General features: G+C 35.1%; 1 protein-coding gene across 13 annotated transcripts in view; it reads left to right on the plus strand.

Moving 5' to 3' along the window:
- The window catches only part of NBEA (neurobeachin), a 677938-nt gene that overhangs the window by 425012 nt on the left and 231778 nt on the right, over positions 1–21148 (plus strand). The window lies entirely within an intron of this gene.

Raw genomic sequence — 21148 nt, forward strand, 5'->3', positions numbered from 1 at the left:
ATATATGTAAGTTATGTAAGTGTACAAGTTATGCTAACCTTTAGAAAAATATGTTCTACCAGAACACTAAAAATGAATTCAAAATTAAATGTTATATTTAAATACCAGGGTTTTTTTTTTAAGATTTTATTTATTTATTTGACAGACAGAGATCATAAGTAGGCAGAGAGGCAGGCAGAGAGAGAGGAGGAAGCAGGCTCCCCGCCAAGCAGAGAGCCCAATATGGGGCTCAATCCCAGGACCCAGGGTTCATGACCTGAGCTGAAGGCAGAGGCCTTAACCCACTGAGCCACAAAAGCGCCCCTAAATACCAGTTTAAAAATAATTTGAAAAGTATTCCTCTATTGTGAATATAGTTCTTCAAAATATTATCTACATTAGTGAGAGGTAAAGATGTAATGAAAAGTTTGCTGTATGAGTACTCAGCTAGTGGGGTGCTTTTCTGTTTTGTCTATTTTTATAAGACTGTTAGTATAACAAATAAAAATCAGGGAGATAAAATTACTTTTTAAAATATTTTTAAAGATGAATATTTATAGGGAAAAAAATCAAAGGGAAGGGGGCATAGGATTTGGTTGTTTTCTGAATGGGCAAAATTAAAAGCATCAACAAAGTTGAGAGCTTTTGAAAATAGAAAGTTAATTATAAAACTAATAAACTTTTTCAATGAGTTTTAAAATAAATGTGTTAGATAACTTTTTTTGGATGTTGACATTTTTCTTTGTTGAGCCTCATAAATACCAGAAAGAATCAAATATAAATGCTCCAGCTTGCATTTGATTACTGAAATAATTGTATAGCCTAAAGCAAATTCACAGAGGCAGTCTAAATTGTCACTGTGTTCTTAGTTTACTGTGTTTTCCTATTTGGGTTAAATATGTTACTGGCAAATCATTCCTTCCTACAATGTGACGATAAGCTACTAAGAATGTGATATTTTGAGTGCCAAACATGATTAAGAATTAGTAGTTTTGCTCTGCCTTTGAAGATTTCTCTCTGTCAAAATATGTTTTTAAAAAGTTAAATCTAATTTTTAGCACTAGAAAACACCATGAGAAAACAATCAAATTAACAAATATTATTGCATAGCTGTTATTTGCAAACACTGTTCGAAGTTTGTCTTTCTTCATTTAAAGTAGGCTATATTGGGGCACCTGGGTAGCTTAGTCCTTAGGCATCTGCCTTCAGCTCAGGTCATAATCCGGGGTCCTGGGATGGAGCCCTGGGTTGGATTCCCTGCTCACTGGGAAGCTTGCTTCTCCCTGTCCCACTTCCCCTTCTTGTATTCTCTCTCCCTCTGTCTCTCTCTCTCTCTGTGTCAAATAAATAAAATCTTAAAAAAAAAAAGAAAAGAAAAATGTACTGTAGCATTACCAATCTGCCTAAAACAAATATCTTGATCCTTGATCTCTTGTTTATAGTCTAAGAGAGTGAAGGTGTAAGTGTATGAGATAATACATGAAAAGTTCTTGAGATTCACCAAAGTACAATACGTTTAATTGCCAAATTTATAAGCAAGAATATTTTTCAAGAGAAGAATGGCATGTGATACAAAATAAACACAGAAACATAGCATGCAGAATAATACACAATTAACTGCTAATTGGATAAGCATGAACTTTTTTTTTTTAAACGTGAACATTTTAATGAGAGGAATAGCAAAAGTCTGAAGAGAATAGAGATTCTAAATAATGTGATAGGGGTGATGAAATTGGAAAGAGGGTCACTCTGTGACCCAGCAAAGCAAGATTAAAGAATTCACTTCCATATATCTGTCACCTCAATTAAATGTTACATTAAAAAATATTAGACCTTAAAAACATATCTGAATTTCTGGAAACTTATTGTTTTAGTTTAATAGAAATGAAAAACTAAATGCACTTTTGTGTACCAAGTGATATAATTACTGTTTATTGGTAGACTTTTAACAAGTAGTGGGTGAAAACATTAATTAATATTATTCCCATATAGATAAGAAAATTAATACTCAGACAAGTTGTCATTCTTGTAACAAGTGACAGGGCTGGGATTGGAACCTAATTCTTACCATTTTTCCTCCTATTCCTGCCTCTTGCTTATATGTACTGTGCACTGAGTTGAATACTTCACATGCATTCCTTATGACAATTCTATGAAGTAAGTTTTATTTACCCCCTTTTATAAATGAAGGAACTGAGGCTTAGAGAATGCAGTAGTGAAAATCACAAACTTAAATAATTTTAAATAATACCAGACTTGTAACTGTTATATAACCAAAGGGGGGACCCCTTTTATATAAAATTTTTGTAGCATTTAGAAAACATTTATTTAGCAGTAATAGATACAATTTTAAAGATCATTGAAATTTATACAATTTAATATGAGGATATCCTTCAAACTTAAGTAAATCCTTTTCTATGTGATTTCTTGTAGTGATCAATTTCTGAAGTCTTACAGGGAAGAATTTTTAATTATAATTTCTAAAAATACTTAAGCCTATTCACCATAGCAGTAATTATCAGGATCAAAGAATATCTATTTTCTTCAAGTGCGATGATTGCTGTACAGAATTAGATGTTTCACAAGTAATTTTACAATTTTCTCAATTAAGATTAAGGTAATTATTTCTGTCCTAAGATTGCTTTAAATTGAGAGTCTAGCTCTACTAGAAGAGGGAAAGAAAAGGAGTGTTTATAAGCTCTAAAAAGCTTGGAATGTTATTGCTCTTTTTTCCCCCAAAAAAAGGCTGAGTCAGAAGGATAGTTGGTTCAAGGTGCAGAAAGAAAGAATGAAAATGCAATTAAACATTTGTGCATCATGTGGGTAATAGAGAGCACATTGAATGAAGTTCTTTTTTTTCCTTCTTCCTTTTTTTGGAGATGACTTCCCTGCTCTACTCTCCAGCCCTTCCTCCTTGTTTAATTGCTCATAATACTGGAGCCACTTTTTTTTTCCCCACAAGCGTTAATAAAATAAAAGTTGTATATCAAACTGTCCTTTAAACTATTTCACTGTTAAAACCTTTCCATTCACTCCAACCAAATCTTTTATGAAGGGTCACACCTAGTGACCTCCTTAAGAAACCACAGTTACTGGAATTGAGATTGCAGTGCCCTTTAGCTATAGATCAAGGGACACTTAGAAACCAACTCCACTGCTCTGTGTGGCTACTTGACCCCTAATTTCATATCTCTTCTTTCAGTTGAGACTTACAATTTACAAGTATTGTAAATAAGTATTCTGTGAGAATCGAGCCCAGTTTCCTGGACAACACACTTAAAATAGCTGCTCTTCTGTCTTACGATAATGTACGGAACCTGACCAGATGCTGCTAGGCTTATTCTCCTCATCTGTCATTTTCACACTGAAAACTATCACTTAAAGTCTATAAAACCACTTTATTCCTTATGATACCAGAAAACCAGGCTCATAGGGAGTAATGGTGCACCCACAAGGCAAAAGTAATCATCTAAATTTTTTTTATCTTCAGAAAACTGCTGTCCCTGAAGAAAAGAAAGAAAAAATAAAAATAAAAACCAAATAAAACATCTAGTACTCTATCAAAAGACTTTTCTTTCTGCAACATTAAAAAAGTAATATAAGTCCACTGATATGATTAATTATTTTGAGGACAGAATGAAGATTTTTTTCTTGAATGATTTGCTCAGCCCTTTATCAAATAGGCAAGTAGGGGCGCCTGGGTGGCTCAGTGGGTTAAGCCGCTGCCTTCGGCTCGGGTCATGATCTCAGGGTCCTGGGATCGAGTCCCACGTCGGGCTCTCTGCTCAGCAGGGAACCTGTTTCCTCCTCTCTCTCTGTCTGCCTCTCTGCCTGCTTGTGATCTCTGTCAAATAAATAAATAAAATTTAAAAATAGGCAAGTAGCCCTTTATCAAATAGGCATGCATCTATCTTCAAACATACAATAGAAAATACCCTCCTTCAAAATTACCAGGTAATATTAACATGGCTTTTCAAAGCTCATTGTGAGTAAATTAAGAGGGTTTTTTTTTCGTATAATGTCGTTTATGCTGAAAAGCTTTACTTTTCATGTTATGTGGCCAAGATAATATTATGATATGTTAACCAAATGATACTACTTTTTTTTTCCTTCTGGCAAAAAGTAAATTAGGATCAAAACTAATGAGAAGTGCAATAGCTTGTCACTTCCATAAACAATATGGGAAAAAGGAAAGCAGAAGGTAGCAAAAGCTACAAATGGGGTCATCTAAAGAGAGTGGCAATATAAGCCAAAGGTTAGATCGAAACTGAGTAAAAATAAGAAACCCATACTGGAAACAAATTTTAGACAAAAAGTTTTCTTTACTGCCTACTTTCTTTTTCATGTCTTAGCTATTTGATTTGATTGCTAACAAAAATGTTCTCATTTTTAAGTATAGCTGTGCAGTCTAACATGTGCTTTAGTAATATTCATTATTTTTTCATCTGAAGTTTCATTTTAGTTAATTGGGAGTCTTGCATAATTCGTATACATTCATCAATCACTGTCTCCCTCCTTTGTGAATCCAAAATGTTACAGAGTTTCTCAAGACTCATCATTCATAGTAACTACTCCCCGCTGATATGCATGGGAACAAATGATATAGCCAAAAGGTTGGAATGCATCCCCAGTGGTGTATCTGGCATCCTGGTTATGGAATCCTGTCTTTCCTTCCAGGTTCAGTAATCATGTGGAGAGGGAGCAGACTAGTCTGGCTGAGAAAGAATGGGCTGAAGATTAGGATTTGGCTCTCTGAACTTTGACTTTACAGTGTCAGAATGTGAGAGTGCACTTTTCAAAGACAGGAAGGATACATTTTTCAGGAGCATCACCAATTAATTTGTAATTTAAATGAGCAGGTATAATATGCAAGCTCAGGTTAGAGTGGATGCAAACATGTCAGAGAAAGAAGACTTTTGAAGAATTACTCAGTAATACATAGGGAAAAGTCAAAACAGTAAAATTGGCTTAAGATAATATCAAATGTATATGTGCAGACATATCATTTGGATACGAGTGTGTGCACACATACATGCACTTAAAGCATTAGGGCGATGTATATCACTAGGAACTGACTAACAGCACACAAGGCATGTGAAATAAAAGGCAAATGATTTTTCTTTCTTTTTTTTTTTTAAGATTTTATTTATTTATTTGACAGAGAGAGATCACAAGTAGGCAGAGAAGCAGGCAAAGAGAGAGGAGGAAGCAGGCTCCCTGCTGAGCAGAGACCCCCCCCCCCCCCGCCCCGATGCAGGGCTCCATCCCAGGACCCTGGGATCATGACCTGAGCTGAAGGCAGAGGCTTTAACCCACTGAGCCACCCAGGCGCCCCGCAAATGATTTTTCTTATGGAGGAGAACTAAGTGTGCCAATAACTATAGACTTCTTTTGGCCAATATACTTTGTAATGATGTTGCATTAGCATACTCCCACATGTGTATTTATACGTTAGCAGCCAGTTGGTTCCCCTGTTTTTATTACTATATCTTATCTCTTTCGTTCTTAACACTTAGAAAAGTTACCTATAGATTTATTTGCTTTCTTACACTATGAAATAGACTGAAAGCTGCACAAAGGCAGGGATCATGTTAGCTTATTGACCTTTGCACACCTAGTACTTAGCGCATGGCCTGGCTTATGGTGGGTGTCCAGTAAATACTTGTTGACTATACGATAAGCATACACAATAAGCGCACAGCATTCTGTGTATTTCGTGGTTGTTATTTTTGATCCACAACAATTAGTTCTGCTTATTAAAGAAGCAGGGAACAGCTGTGTGGGTGCTTTCCGTGTGATATCCTCAAGATAGTCCGATTTCCTTGGTTGCTTTCTTTACAGTTTGAGGCAGGGGAGCTGGAGTTAAGAAGTCAGCCATCCTGGGGACAGATCCTAATTCTGGCATCTACTGGTTGCTTAATACTGGGCACTTATTTCACCTCTGCCTCCACTTCTTTATTTGCCAAACGGGTTAATAATAATACTCCTCTCAAAGGGAAAAGATCAAGAGTGAAGTTGTCCACATTCTGTGCTTAGAAAAGTGTCTGGAACACAGTAAACACTCCGTAAATATTAGACCTTGAAAAAGTATTGTTAATCTAGGAATTTGCCCAGTTGGGTTAGATTATACTATAGTGACATACACATGACCTTCCGTTCATCACAAGAAAAGTTTATTTCTCACTTCTACTCTATGCCCAACATGGGTCTGCAGGGAAATTCTGTCACTGATGTCATTCATTCAGGTTACAAAATGATGGAAATTCCTTATCAGTGCATATTTTCTTGATCACTACAGTGGAGGGAAGGGAACATGGCAGGCTGTTCATTGGCTCTTAAACATTCTTCTGGAAGTGACTCACTTTTGCTCACATTTTATTGACTGAGAGGAAGTCACGTACACATGCTGTATTTCAAAATGGATGGAGAAGTACAATCTCCACTGTGTCCAGAGGAAGAGAAGATAACAATTTTTTAATCATTAGTCTGCCAGTTAGTGTTAGTGTTTTTCTTAGATCCTGGTAGGACTGAAAGTCATTCACAGAAGTCCTGACCTCAGTGATTACCACCAATTCTTTAGCCAAGTATAAAATTCAGGTTCTCATTATATATTACATGTATATTTAGCAAAATATTCCTTTGTTCCTTTCACTCTTGTCTCAGTTCCATTGGATAATTTTTGTTACCAAATACCAAGTAACCAATTAAAAATACAGTCATGTTTTACCAGGTAAATTCTGTTTTCTCCCTAGCTTATGAAGGTATCCATTCCTGGGAGGGCAGGAGGGATCCCTTTTATAGAATGTAGTGCATTCTCATGAGTCTAAAATGTAATTATCAAAAATTTCATGGAGAAAAATTATTTCCTGACTCTGTTTATGCTAAAATAACACCAAATTTAATTTAATGAATGCCATTGCAGTCATAGTAACATTCATTATCATAATACAACCTAACTGATGATCTTCTCATCATTAATTACTGACTGTTGACCCACTCTTTTCTAGCAATTAATGTACTTTCCTTGCAAAACCATGCTCATGAACAACATATACATATGATACTTAGTGTTTCTATAAGTCATTCTTGAAAGGTAAAAACAAGGTTACAAGAACTAAAATAAATAAATACATAGAAATACATACGATATCACATTCCCCCTCCTAGTTGCCCAATTGGAGGTAGCGGACATGACATTTTAACTGCTGTAAACTGGCAAATCCAAGCAGAACATGAGTGCAGCATGACTCCCTACACAACTTTGGTGATGGTATCTCCCATATGTGTTCACCTGGCTGCTCTCCAGGGCAGGGAATCTCAGTGAGTCCTCCTTCATGGAAAGAAGTGTCTGTGCACCTAACTTAGGGTGTTACCTGAAACTCTCAGAGCATGCAGAATATACTGACCTAAAGAGGTGTATCACAGCATACAATTTTTGATCATGCTTATAAATTATTACTAATGGTCCTTTCTGGAGTTATTCTGAAAAACTTATTGGAGTGGTTTCTTTTCTGTTTTGTTTTGTTTTTCTGGAGTGGCTCACAGGTTATAGAATAATATGGCAAAGTATAGGTACTTACACTGAATTTTTTTATTTTTAATTTTTATTGAATTATAGTTGATACATATGTTCCATTCATTGTGGGTATGCAACATAGAGATTCAGAAGGTCTATACATTATGCTATGCTCACCACAAGTGTAGCTGCCCTCTGTCACCATACAACAACTCCAGTATCATTGACTATATTCCCTAGGCTGTACCTTTTATCCCCATGTCTTATTCATTTCCTAATTGGAAGCCTGTATTCCGCATCCCCATTCACCCATATTGCTTCCAGTGCCCTCCCTTCTGGCAGCCATCAGTCTATTCTCTATATTTATGGATCTGTTTTTGGTTTTTGTTTGCTTGCTTATTCATTTGCTTTTTAGATTCCACATAAAGTAAAATCATATGGCATTTGTCTTTCTCTGTTTGATTTATTTCACTTAACATAATACCCTCTGGGCCCATCCATGTTACCACAAATGGCAAAATCTCATTCTTTTTATGGCTGAGTAATATTCAAGTGTACACACACACACACACACACACTATACTTTATCCATTCATCTATCAATGGACACAGATTGCTTCCTTATCTTGGCTAATGTAAATAATGCTGCAGTAAATATAGGGGTGCATATGTCTTTTTGAATTACTGTTTTCATTTTCTTTGGCAAATATGCAGCAGTGGAATTATTGGATTATGTGGTATTTCTGTTTGTTTGTTTTTTTAAAGATTTTATTTATTTATTTGACAGATCACAAGTAGGCAGAGAGGCAGGCAGAGAGAGAGAGAGAGGAGGAAGCAGACTCCCTGTTGAGCAGAGAGCCCTATGCGGGGCTCGATCCCAGGACCCTGAGATCATGACCTGAGCTGAAGGCAGAGGCTTTAACTCACTGAGCCACCCAGGCGCCCAAGTATTTCTATTTTTAATTTTTGTGGCCCCTCCATACACTTTTCCACAGTGGCTGCACCAGTTTGCATTCCCACCAACAGTACACAAGGTTTCCTTTTCACCACATTGTCATCAAACTTGTTATTTCTTATCTTTCGATGCTGACCATACTGACAGGTATAAGGTGATATCTCACTGTGGTTTTGATTTGAATTTTTCTGATGATTAGTGATGTTGAACATCTTTACATGTGTGTTGGCCATCTGTATGTCTTCTTTGAAAAAATGCCTATTCAGTTCCTCTGCCCATTTTTTAATTGGGTTATTTGTGGTTTTGGTGTTGAGTTTTCTAAGTTCTTTATATATTTTGGTCAGTATACCCCTTATTGGATATATCACTTGCATATATCATTTAGCACTCAGTAGGTTGCCTTTTCATTCTGTTGATGGTTTCCCTTGCTATGCAAAAGCTTTTTATTTTGGTATAATTCTAATAGTTTATTTTTGCTTTTGTTTCCCTTGCCAGAGGAGACAGATCTTTAAAAAATGTTGCTAGGTCAATATCAGAGAGTTTACTGCCCATGTTTTCTTCTAAGATGTTTATGGTTTCAGGTCTTACATTTAGGACTTTAATCCATTTTGAGTTTATTTTTGTGTGTGGCATAATAAAGTAGTCCAGTTTCATTACGCTGAAATTTTAAATGGAAGGAGTGATAGAGGATCAATTTAGTTAAAGAATCTACAGACCTGTATACTGATGAATTTCAATGGGAATATGGTGAAGAACATGTAAGTGAGAATAAAAGGAAGGGACTATATCTATTATATATGTTTTGCTACTAGAATATATCTTTAGCACAAAGAACATCGCCTAACATGGAATAAATGCCCAATAAATACTTTTTTTGAATGAAAACATTGAAGAAGGAAAAATGTGAATAAGAGATTGTAAAGAAAACAGAGTGTTGATTTTCTGAATTGGTAGCCTGGCACAGATGCCAAATATAATGGTGTTAAAATGTAAGCCTTTTGTAGGCCTATCATTCTGCCAACAGAAGTACTTCTAACAACTCTTGAGTTGCTGGTAAACAGTATTATTCATCAGAAAAAAAAAATGGGAACACAAGGAGAGAATGATTTATATGCTCTAACAAATTTCTAAACATTTTTGGATCAGAAACTGTTTTGAGAAAAATGTTATTGAAACTGTGGACCTCTCTCCCCAAAATACATATATTCATATCCCACAAAATTTTGGATACCATTTCAGGAGCTTTGTGGACACATAAAAGCCCTCCATGGGTTAGTGATGAATAAATTACCACATACTCCTTTTTTAATAATGGGACTACTAGATATAATACAGGAAAGTAGGTTTCAGAAATTTCAAGAAAATAGGTACAAGTCTCATGACCAGAATTTCAACAACAACAAAAAATTCAGTATTTATAAAAGGTTTTAAAAACATAGTAGTGAAAATACAATAGAGAAAATGCCAACAAAAAAGAAACCAGTGTGAGTGAAAAACACATACAAGGAAAAAGAAACGCAAAGAGGAACACAAGTGCAAAGGAACAAACACAGAACTATGAGATAAATGTCAGAAAGACCAAAACCCAGAATGGGCAGAGATGTAGTCTACAAAAATCATATAACTCCTCCATCAGGTTCCATCGTGGCAGGGAAGAGACTTTCTTCTGCATTGACCTAGGAGGCCACTGTAGGTGCAAAGTACTACTCTATTTTTCCTACAGAGTACCCAGTTTGCTTGTGTAATCAACCTCTTATGAGCTGTCCACTGTTCCTGGTCTCTGTGCTCTTTTATACGATCTATGTTCTCCTGCACCGTCCAAGAACATGTCTTCTTCCAGATTATACAAGGCCAAGGCCATAGAGATGCTTATTCTGGCCTCTTGTTGAGTTTTCTTGGATCAGTATAATTTGCACATTTTTAGGGACCTGTTTGTGTTAGGGTTTTCATACTCATCAGAGGAGAACATCTATTAAACAAACTAGTATATTTTTTTGCTAGTATTGACCATCTTGCAGTAACTGATTACATTTTAAGAAATAAAGAAAGGAGGGGAAAAAAGTCCCTTTTTCTACTAGGGTTGGAGGAGGGAGAGGGGAAAAGGCACAGAGTAATGAAGAAACTAGAAAGCTGCTTTGTGCCGCCACACATTCGTGGATTTGCAAGGAGGACAAGGAAGGTGCTGCTGGCACACTTTGCAAGTTCAGAGATACCATTTCCATCACAGTCTAGGTAAAGGTTAACTTTGGGATTGGCCTGTTGTCGGGGACTAACAATAATTTTAGAAGACCATCCAAAGAAAGCACAGCTCTTAATACCTGCTGGTATTTCATCAGTGTTCAGTGTCAACACTATCTTTAAACTAAAAAGAGTAAAATAAGCATGGTTTAAAAGGAACCAATAGTTCCGTAGAAGAGTTGATGTCTGTTCAAATATTGAAAACCCTAAATATGATCCAAGACTGACTCAGTAATCTAAAATAATTTCCACATAATAATGGGAAAAATACCAGAAGAACAAATCAGAGAACAAATATCTCAAACTTCCCAACTTCCTCCTTCAACAAAAATAAGAGGATGGATTTTAGATTTTAGAAGTTACAGATAAATATTTTTCTTTGGTACTTAGACTTAAATTTTTATGTGAATCAAGAAGTGTATTACTCATTTAATTAGCATAAGGACTTTTTTTTTTTTACTTTAAAACAGTGAAAGAGAAACATACTTTAAAATAGAACAAAACGCAGAAAATGCATTTGAAATGAACAGGATATGGGATTTTGGCATTAACAATAGTGATTTGAAAAAAAAGATATGACAGAGTGCAGTTTTATCAAATCACAATTTAAACTAGTTTGTGATATTCGAAGGAAGAAGAACTTTCAGTAAAATGCAGCATTTACTCTGTCATTTATTCTTTGAACTTTGGTTACTAGCTGTTAAGTGTTTATGTCCCTCTAGGAGAGAAGGAAATGAACTGGCAGTCAAAAGTGGACAATGTTTCTCCTATGTGTCCTTTCCCCCCTCCCCCCGACAAACACAGAGAAAAGTGGTGTATTCTGTATTATTCGCTTGCAATTCCATCCCTGACCTCACTTGCCCCATATGCAGTATTCTCTACCACAGGTACCCAGAAACATAGCTGCTTGCCTGGGCATTGGTACAGGAAGGTCTTCCCCAACTGAGATAGAAATTAATCCTAGGAATAAGGATCCAGGATCCTTCTTTATCGAGAGTTCTTTGGGGAACAGAGACAGTGGAGAAAAAGTGTGTTTTTCATCATGAAAAGTAAATAAATATAAAGGAGGTATAGGATATGCTGAATTTGGAAATTTAAAAAATTGATTCATTTAACTTCATTATCTGTGTGAGTGTATAGGCAATTTTACATATCGAAATATTGAAATCTCGGGATGGTGAGGACATGTTTAAAACTGAACTTTATTTTGAGATAACTGTAGATTCACATACAATTTAAAAAATAAGACATTCCTCTGGCAATTCCACACAAATTTTAGGATGATTTCACTTATATGTGAAACATAAGGAATAGTGCAGTGGACCACAGGAGAAGGGAAGGAAAACGGAATGGGAAGAAATCAGAGAGGGAGACAAACCATGGGAGACTCTGGACTCCAGGAACCAAACTGAGGGTTACAGAGGGGAGGGGTGGGGGAATGGGGTAACTGGGTGATGGGTATTAAAGAGGGCATGTGTGGTGATAAACACTGGGTGTTATACACAGCTAATGAATCCTTGAATACTACATCAAAAACTAATGATGTGAACACTACATCAAAAACTAATGATGTACTATATGTTGGCTAACTGAACATAATTTTGAAAAACAACCAACGAAAACAAAATAAGACAGATCCCATATGCCTTTTACCTAGTTTCTGCCAATGTTAACATCTTGTAGATCTACAGTGCGATATTACAGCCAGGGTATTGATACAGTCAAGATACAGAACATTTCTATTTTCACAAGGATCCCTCACATTGCTCTTTTATTGGCAACACCCACCCGATTCCTGACTCTCTTTTCCTAAAACCCCAGGAGTCACTAGTCTGTTCTTCATTTCTTCACTTTTGTCATTTCAAGAATGTTACATAAATGGAATCATACTGTATGTAATTTTGCGCATGGGTTTTTTTCCATCAGCATCATTCTGTGAAGATTCATCCAGGTTGTCCTATGTATCAATAGTTTGTCTTACTTTCCTGCTGACTAGTATTCTGTGGTATGGATGTACCACATTTGTTTAACCATTTACCAATTGGAGGACATTTGGGGTGTTTCCAGTTTGGGGGTATTACAAATACAGCTGCTTATACACATTTGTGTACACATTTTTCTGTGAACATAAGTTTTCATTTTTCTAGAATAAATGTCCATGAGTATAATTACTGAGACAAATGATAATTGCATATTTAATTTTTTAAGAAAACTGTTTTCCACCATAACTATTCTTTTTTTTTTTTTTAAAGATTTTATTTATTTATTTGACAGACAGAGATTACAAGTAGGCAGAGAGGCAGTCAGAGAGAGGAGGAAGCAGGCTCCCTGCTGAGCAGAGAGCCTGATGCGGGGCTCGATCCCAGGACCCTGGGATAATGACCTGAGCTGAAGGCAGAGGCTTTAACCCACTGAGCCACCCAGGCACCCCTCCACCATAACTATTCTATTTTACATTCTTGCCAGCAAACAAATGAGTGACCCAGCTTTTCTGTATTTTACCAGCATTGTGTGTTGTCACTTTTTATTTTATTTTAGCAATTCTGATAGGTGTATAGTAAATATCTCATGTGGTTTTAATTTGCCTATCCCTGATGGATAATATTAATAAACATCTTTTCATGTGTGTATTTGCCATCTGTATATCTTCTTTGGTGAAATGTCTCTTCATGTCTTTTGCCCATGTTCTATATGTATAGTTTACTTTTTTTACTGTTAGGTTTTGAGAATTTTGCATATATTCTAAATTTTAATTCTTTGTCAGGTAGGTGGTTTACAAATAGTTTCACATACTCTTTTCATCTTAATATGTTCTCTTGTAGAGCAAATGTTTTTAATTTCTATTTAGTTTGCTTTATCAGTTTTTCCTTTCCAGGCTTATGCTTTTTGTGTCAAGTCTACAAACTCTTTACCTAGCCCTATACCAAAGATTTTCTCCTTTTCTTACCCCAAATTTTTATAGTTTTACAATTATATATAATTCAGAACCATTTTAAGTCAATTTTTTTAAAGATAAGAGATTTAGGTCAGGGTTTTTGTTTGGTTGGTTGGTTTTTTTGTCTCTATTTTTTTTAATTTGGGGGGGATTTTTTTTTTTCTTTTTGCCTGTGGATGTTCAATTGCTCTAGTACAATTCATTGAAAAGATATCTTTCCTGCATTGAATTGGTTTTTAACTTCTGTCAAAATAAGTTGGTCATATCTGTGTAGGTTTATTTCTTGGTTCTCTATTTCATTAATCTATGTCTATCCTTTGGCCAGTATCTCGCAGTCTTGAACTATTTAATGTCTTGAAATCAAATAGACTTGTTCCTCCCATTTTAACCTTCTATTATATAAATTTTAAAGTAATCTATTCATATCTACTAAAAACCTTGCTGGAATTTTGATAGGCATTCTGTTAAACCTGTATATCAATTTGAGGAGAATTGATATTTTTAATATGTTCAATTTTCCAATCCATGAACATGGTATGGCTTTCCACTTTATTTAGATATTATTCTCTTTTTTCATCATTACTATGTAGTTTTCATTACACAAGTCTTGTACATTTTTTTTAGATTTATCATTATTTCTCTTTTTTTGTAATTTTAAATTATATTTTTCTTTCACTGTTCATGTCTTCATTGCTAGCATATAGAAACACAACTGATATTTGTGTGTTTATCCTGTGACCTTGTTAATCTTAGTCATTAGTTTCAGGAATTTTTTATAGATTTTGTGTGATTTTTTACATAAACAATAATGTGATATGGAAATAGAGACAAATTTTATTTCTCCCTTTCCTATACTATATTCCTTTTCTTCTTTTTTGCCATATTGCATTGGCTAAAAATTCCTGTAGTATGTTGAATAAGAACTGTGAGAGCAGATATTTTGTATTTTTTACAGTTTTAGGAGAAAATCCTTCGGTCCTTACCTTTAAGTATAATTTAGCTGTAGGGTTTTTGTAGATGCTTTATGAAGTTGAGAAAGTTGTCTTTTATTCTTTTTTTTCTGAGATTTCTTTTCATGGATGCATGTTGAATTGTGTCAAATTCTTTTCTATATTGACTAATGTGGGCATATGATTTTTCTTCTTTAGCCATTAATGTGGTGGATTATATTAATTAATTTTCAAATACTGAACAAAACTTGCTTCCCTGGAATAAACTTCATTTGTCATCATGTGTAATTTTTATTATACATTGCCTAATTCTATTTGCTAATATTTTATTAAGGATTTTTAGTCTATATCCATAAGGGATATTGGCCTAGTTTTATTCCTTTGTGCTGTCTTTGGTTTTTATTTTGGTATTATACTAGCTATAAAATTAATTGAGAAATATTTCCTTCTCTTTTTTCTAGGTGAAATCATGTATAATTGAGGTTGTTTTCTTTAAATGTTTGGTAGAATTTTCCAGTAAAACCAAATGGCCCTGGAGATTCTTTGGGGGGCAGTTTTAAATGTATTAAATTTTCTTAATAGTTACTGATCTATTCATATTATCTATTTCATATTGAGTGAGTTGTGGTAGTTTGTACTCTTTGAGGAATTGGTCCATTTTGTTTAAGCTGTCAAATTTATGTGTGTGGAGTATTTCATATATTTACTTATGCTTTTGATGTCTTCAGAGCCTGTAATTATATATGCTGTTTAATTGTAGATATTGGTAATCAGTCTTCTCTCTTTTTCCTTTATCAGTTTTATTGGTATTTTTTAAGACTCAGCTCTTTAGGGGCGCCTGGGTGGCTCAGTGGGTTAAGCCTCTGCCTTCGGCTCAGGTCATGATCTCAGAGTCCTGGGATCGAGCCCCGCATCGGGCTCTCTGCTCAGCGGGGAGCCTGCTTCCTCCTCTCTCTCTGCTTGCCTCTCTGCCTGCTTGTGATCTCTCTCTGTCAAATAAATAAATAAAATCTTTAAAAAAAAAAAAAAAGACTCAGCTCTTTGTTGTATTGATTTTTCTCTGTTGTTTTTCTGTTTTGAATCTTGGTGATTCCTATTTTTATCCCTTTTTTTGAAAGATTTTATTTATTTATCCAAGAGAGAGGAAGGAGGATGGAGGGAGAGAAGGATCATGAGAGGGGGGAGAGGTAGAGGGAGAATCAGATTTCCCATTGAGCTGGGAGCCTGATGCAAGACTATCCCAGGACCCAGGATCATGATCTGAGCTAAAGGCAGATGCTTAACAAATTGAGCCACTGAGGGGCCTGATTCTTACTTTTATCTTTATTATTTCCTTCTTCTGCTTGTTGCTCTTACTTTTCTATATTCTCAAAGTGAGAGGTTAGAGTATTTATTTGAAATATTTCATCTTTTCTAATGTATGTATTTGTACTATAAATTTTCCTATCATTATTATTTTAGCTGTGTCCCAGAAACTTTGATATTTTTATTGTAATTTTTATTCAATTCATTTTTTGTTTTCCCTTGACTATTCTTTTTTGACTCATGAGTTATTTAATAGCATGTTGCTTTAGTTTGCAAGTGTTTAGAGAATTTTTTTCTCTTGCCTTTCTGTTACTGATTTCTCTTTGTTCCATTTTGTAGGATTATACCAGTTCTTCTAAGTTTGCTAGATGTGTGTTGTGGACCAGGATATGGTCTATGTTGGTAATATAGGTAATATAAGTTCCATCTACACTTGAAAAAAATGTGTATTCTGTAATTGTTAGTTGGAGTATTCTAAATATGTTGGCTTGTGATGGTATTGTGTTCTTCTATATCTTTGCTGAGCTTATAAGTGTTCTATCAGTTGCTGAAAAGAAGGGTATATATTCACATACTATAACTGTGTATTTTTCTTTCTCTCTTTCTTTCAGTTTACCAGTTTTTGCTTGACTTGTTTTGTAGCTCTGTTGTTTGGCACATACACATTGGGATTTGTGTCTAATTGGTAGATTGGCCCTTTTATCTTCATAGGGTCCTTCTTTGTCTCTAGTAATTTTTTTTCTGTAGTATGTGTTTATCTCGTATTAATATAGCCATTCCTGCTTTCCTTTGATTAATGGTTGAATGATCTTTTTTTATTATTAATTTTATTTTTTTTAAACATATAATATATTTTTATCCCCAGGGGTACAGGTCTGTGAATCGCCAGGTTTACACATTTCACAGCACTCAACATAGCACATACCCTCCCCAATGTCCATTACCCCACCCCACCTTTCCCAACCCTCCTCCCCCCATCAACCCTCAGTTTGTTTTGTGAGATTAAGAGTCACTTATGGTTTGTCTCCCTCCCAATCCCATCTTGTTTCATTTACTCTTATTCTTTTATTTTCCACCTGTCTGTATTAGTATATTTGAAGTCTGTTTCTTATAGACAGCTTTCTTTTTAAAGCATTATTTTTGTTGTTGTTGTTATCCTTGTTTTTTATTGCTCTGTTTTTCCTGTCTTCCTGTGGATTACTTGAACATTTTTTGGAATTCCATTTTGACTTATCCATAGTGTTTTTGAGTATATAGCTTTATATAGCTTCTTTTAGTGGTTGCCTTTTTGGTGACTGGATATGTATTTTATCACAGTCTTACTGTTGATGTCATTTTACCAATCCAAATGAAGTATAGAATCTTTACTTCCTTTATATCCCTTTACCCTCCCCCATTTATAGTATATCTGTCGTAAATATTACCTTTACACACTCTCAGAACCACAGCAGTCAGTGTTAAAATTTTTGCTTCAATGATAAAACATAATTTAGGACACTCAAAAAAGAAAAGGGAAACCTATATATTTACTCATATTTTGCTTATCATGTTTTTTTTTTTTCCTTCCTGGTGTTCCATTGTTCCTTTTATCGCTTCCTTGGTGTTTATAAGACTGCCTATAGCCAATTTTTAGACTAGCCCTGATGGCAACAAATACTTTATTTTCCTTCATCTGAAAGCTCTTTATTTTTTATTCCTGAAAGATAATTTCACTGGTTGCAGGAAACTGAGTTGACAGTTCTTTTTTTCAGCACATAAAAAATACTTGGCCATTTCTTCTGGCCACCATAGCTTTTGATGTAAAACATGCTGTCATTCTAAGTGTTTTATATCTGTAGATGAGGTGTCATTTTTCTCTGGCTGTTTTGTAGATTTTTTTTTCTTTATCCTTTCTTTTCATATGTTTAATCATGATGTGTCTTGACATAAATTTCTTCAGGTTTATTATATATGGAGTTTAGTCAGCTTCTTTAAATCTATACATTATGCTTTTGGGCCGGATTTAGGAAGTATTCAGCTATTATTTTTTAGGGACTGTTTCATCCCTCCTCTCTTTCCTCTCTCCTTCCAGAACTCCAGTGACCCAAATATGTTAGATGTTATATAGATCCCTGAGGCTTTGTTCATTTTTTTCAGTCCATTTGCTCTGTTATGCAGATTGGGCAGTATCTATTGCTCTACTGCCATTTAACAGTTTTTTCATCTGTCCCTTCCATTCTGTTGAGCCCATCCACTGAACTTTTCATTTTGGTTATTATATTTGTCAGTTCCAAAATACTTGATGCTTTTTTACATCTTCTAATTTTTTGCTGAGTGAGACTTTCTGTTTCTTTCCTGTGGCTTGCTATTTTTTTATTTGCTCCAAACATGTTTCTAAATGTTCAGTGAAGCATTTTTAAAAATCACACATAGTTTAGAACCCTTGCCAGAAAATTCTAACATCCCTGTCATCTCAGCGTTAGCATCTATGGGTGACTTTTTACATTCTGTTTCAGATCTTCCAGGTTCTTGGTATGACAAGTAACTTTGGATTGAAGCAGGATATTTTCTTATTCTTCTCTGAGATATTTTGTACCTTATTAAAACCTCCTATTTTGGTTGACTTTCTCTGACATCACTCCATTAGGAGAAATGGGGAAGCACTGCATTTTTACTGCCAGGTGTAGGTAGAAATCTAGTTTCCCCACTTGAACTCTGCTGACATCCAGAGAGTGAGCAACTCCTCATTACTGCTTGGCAGGGTTGGGAGTTCCAGCTCTTGTGTGGTGTCCACTAGTGGGGGTAGCCTTATTTGTGTTGATCAATGGTGAAAGTCCTAGCTCTCTACTAGGCCCCCACTGATAGCACCACAGTGGGAGGGAGAAGGACACCTCATTACTGTCTAGCTGGCAGGGGAGAGGGGTGGATTCCAGGCCCTCCGCATGGTCTTCACCGACCTCATGAGGGTGGGATACCTTGTTACCAGTCAACAGACATGAAAGTCCTGGTTCCCTGTATAACCTTCTCTGATACCACCCTGGTGAGGATGTTAGGATTCCACCTTGGTTAGGGTTCAGATGTAGGCTTCCCACTAATACTTTTTGGTGTAAGTGGGTCCACAGTTTCTCTTTTGTGTTTGGCTGGAGTACAATAGTTGTCTAAAAGTTTTCTGTCTTGTTGGGCTGTACCTTTCTTGGTTCTTTGGCTAGAGAAACCAGGTTTTTGTTGGGGGCATTTTATTTATTTATTTATTTATTTATTTATTTTTTTTTTTTTTGGTCTGCACCCATTAATCTGCCTGGGTTGTTAGCCTCTTTGCTTCAAAGTCTAGGATATATTGGGCAAAAAGATGACCCGGGTGTTGTTTCTTAGGCCCTGGGGTTGTTAGCCAGTCTGTCTTCTGCTTTCCACCTTTCAGAGTCTTGGTATATTTGTTTTACATACAGTGTCCAAATTTTCTCAGTCATACTTAATAGGAGGAATATAGAAAAGTATGTGTATAGTTAGAAATTTGAGATAACATTAGATCTGTCTCTCCTGCTGAATTCAGATCTTAACTTTAACATACTCTGAAGAAAAATCTTTATGGCAAGATTTAGCAGTGTCTTCCTTAAACCACTAGGATTAGTTTGTATTTTTAAGGATAGAAATGGTCCTATTTTATTTCATTTTACTTATTTATTTATTTATTTAGAAAAAGAGAGAACACAGTGGAAGCAGGGGTAGAGGCAGAGGGAGAGGGAAAGAGAGACTCTTAAGCAGGCTCCATGCCCAGCATGAAGCCCAGTGCAGGGCTTGATCTCACAAGCCTGAGATCATGACCTGAGCTGAAATCAAGAGTCAGACACTTAACCAACTGAGCCACCGCCCTGTCCCAGAAATTGGCCTATTTTAAATTAGTGACAGAGGCACTTATAACCCTTATTCTTACGTTATAAGGGCACTTATAACCCTTATTCTTAGCCACCCCCCTGTCCCAAAAATTGTCCTATTTTAAATTAGTGACAGAGGCACTTATAACCCTTATTTCTTACAGAAAAATAAAGTTATAATAATTACAATGTATAGAAAAACAAGTCTATTCAATTCTACTTCAAACCTTATAATTTTAATATTCTTTTCATATAGACCTTACCTTGTTACATTCTTTTATAATTATGTAGTGGAAAACAAAATTATATGTTTATATAATCCAAAATGTTTTTCAAAAGTAAATTATTGTTCTCAGTGACTGTACATGTCTGCATATCTCCAAAGTACCAAATTGGTATAATTAATTCATTGAATATTTATTAAAAACATTGTATAAAAAACAGTATGTTCTGTCTTTGCACTAGAGAAACAATGAAGAGCAAAACATACATAGTTACAACTTTAATCAAATGTAGTATTTTTTACAATAAATGGCAAAATAAAAATGAAATCAAACCTTCTATGAAAGCATTTTATGTGTTTTTATGAATAGTGCTGCTCAGGAAAATTAGAATATTATCTCTTGAGTATGTTACTCCAAATACTGTAAATAGAGAAAAACAGACTTCTCAAACAGTGGCATTTATCACCAGTGTTTATTGAAATTAAGTTGAAAACAAAAATTATATCATGAAACATTCCATTGATATACAATGAACAGATTTCAGTATCTTCTGAACTATCTCTTGGATTTTTAATATTGGTTTAGAGCGTAACATGGTTTAGACAATGTTACCCAATGAAGGCTATGATTGTTAATGGTTTATATTAGCTGAAAGCGGTAAAATCATCCAAGGACTCTGTTAGTGTTAGAATAATAATTTACCAAGACAATTACCACATACTGGAATTTTTTGCAGCTCTAATTCAGTATTATTAATAATGGATAAAATTGCACTTTTCTCAGGTTGCTGTGGGCAGGAGGGAATTACTTCAATGAATATTTCAGCACATTATTTTAATCATTGTTCCACCAAATCCAACTGAGCAATATTTTATGGATCTTAATTCAGTCTACTAAGAAACCACGGTCATTAAATTGCAAACTATTTGTAGTGAGGTCTATCCTGTGATTTACAAGCCTTGTTAAAAACAGTGTAAAAGAATGAAAACTGTGCCATTTATACTTGTAATTTGATGCTGCATTTGTTACTAAACTCCCCATGATTAATGTTTTCAGTAGATGGAAGAACATTGTAGAGAAAGCATAACTGAGTATTATAATGCTTAAAATACAAGAATGTTACTATTTTAAGTTTTGGTCATTTGTACAGGAAACATATGTAAACACAAATGTAAAAGATAAAGATCTCCAAAAT

Source organism: Lutra lutra, chromosome 3, assembly GCF_902655055.1.
Source record: "Lutra lutra chromosome 3, mLutLut1.2, whole genome shotgun sequence".
Lineage (NCBI taxonomy): Eukaryota > Metazoa > Chordata > Mammalia > Carnivora > Mustelidae > Lutra > Lutra lutra.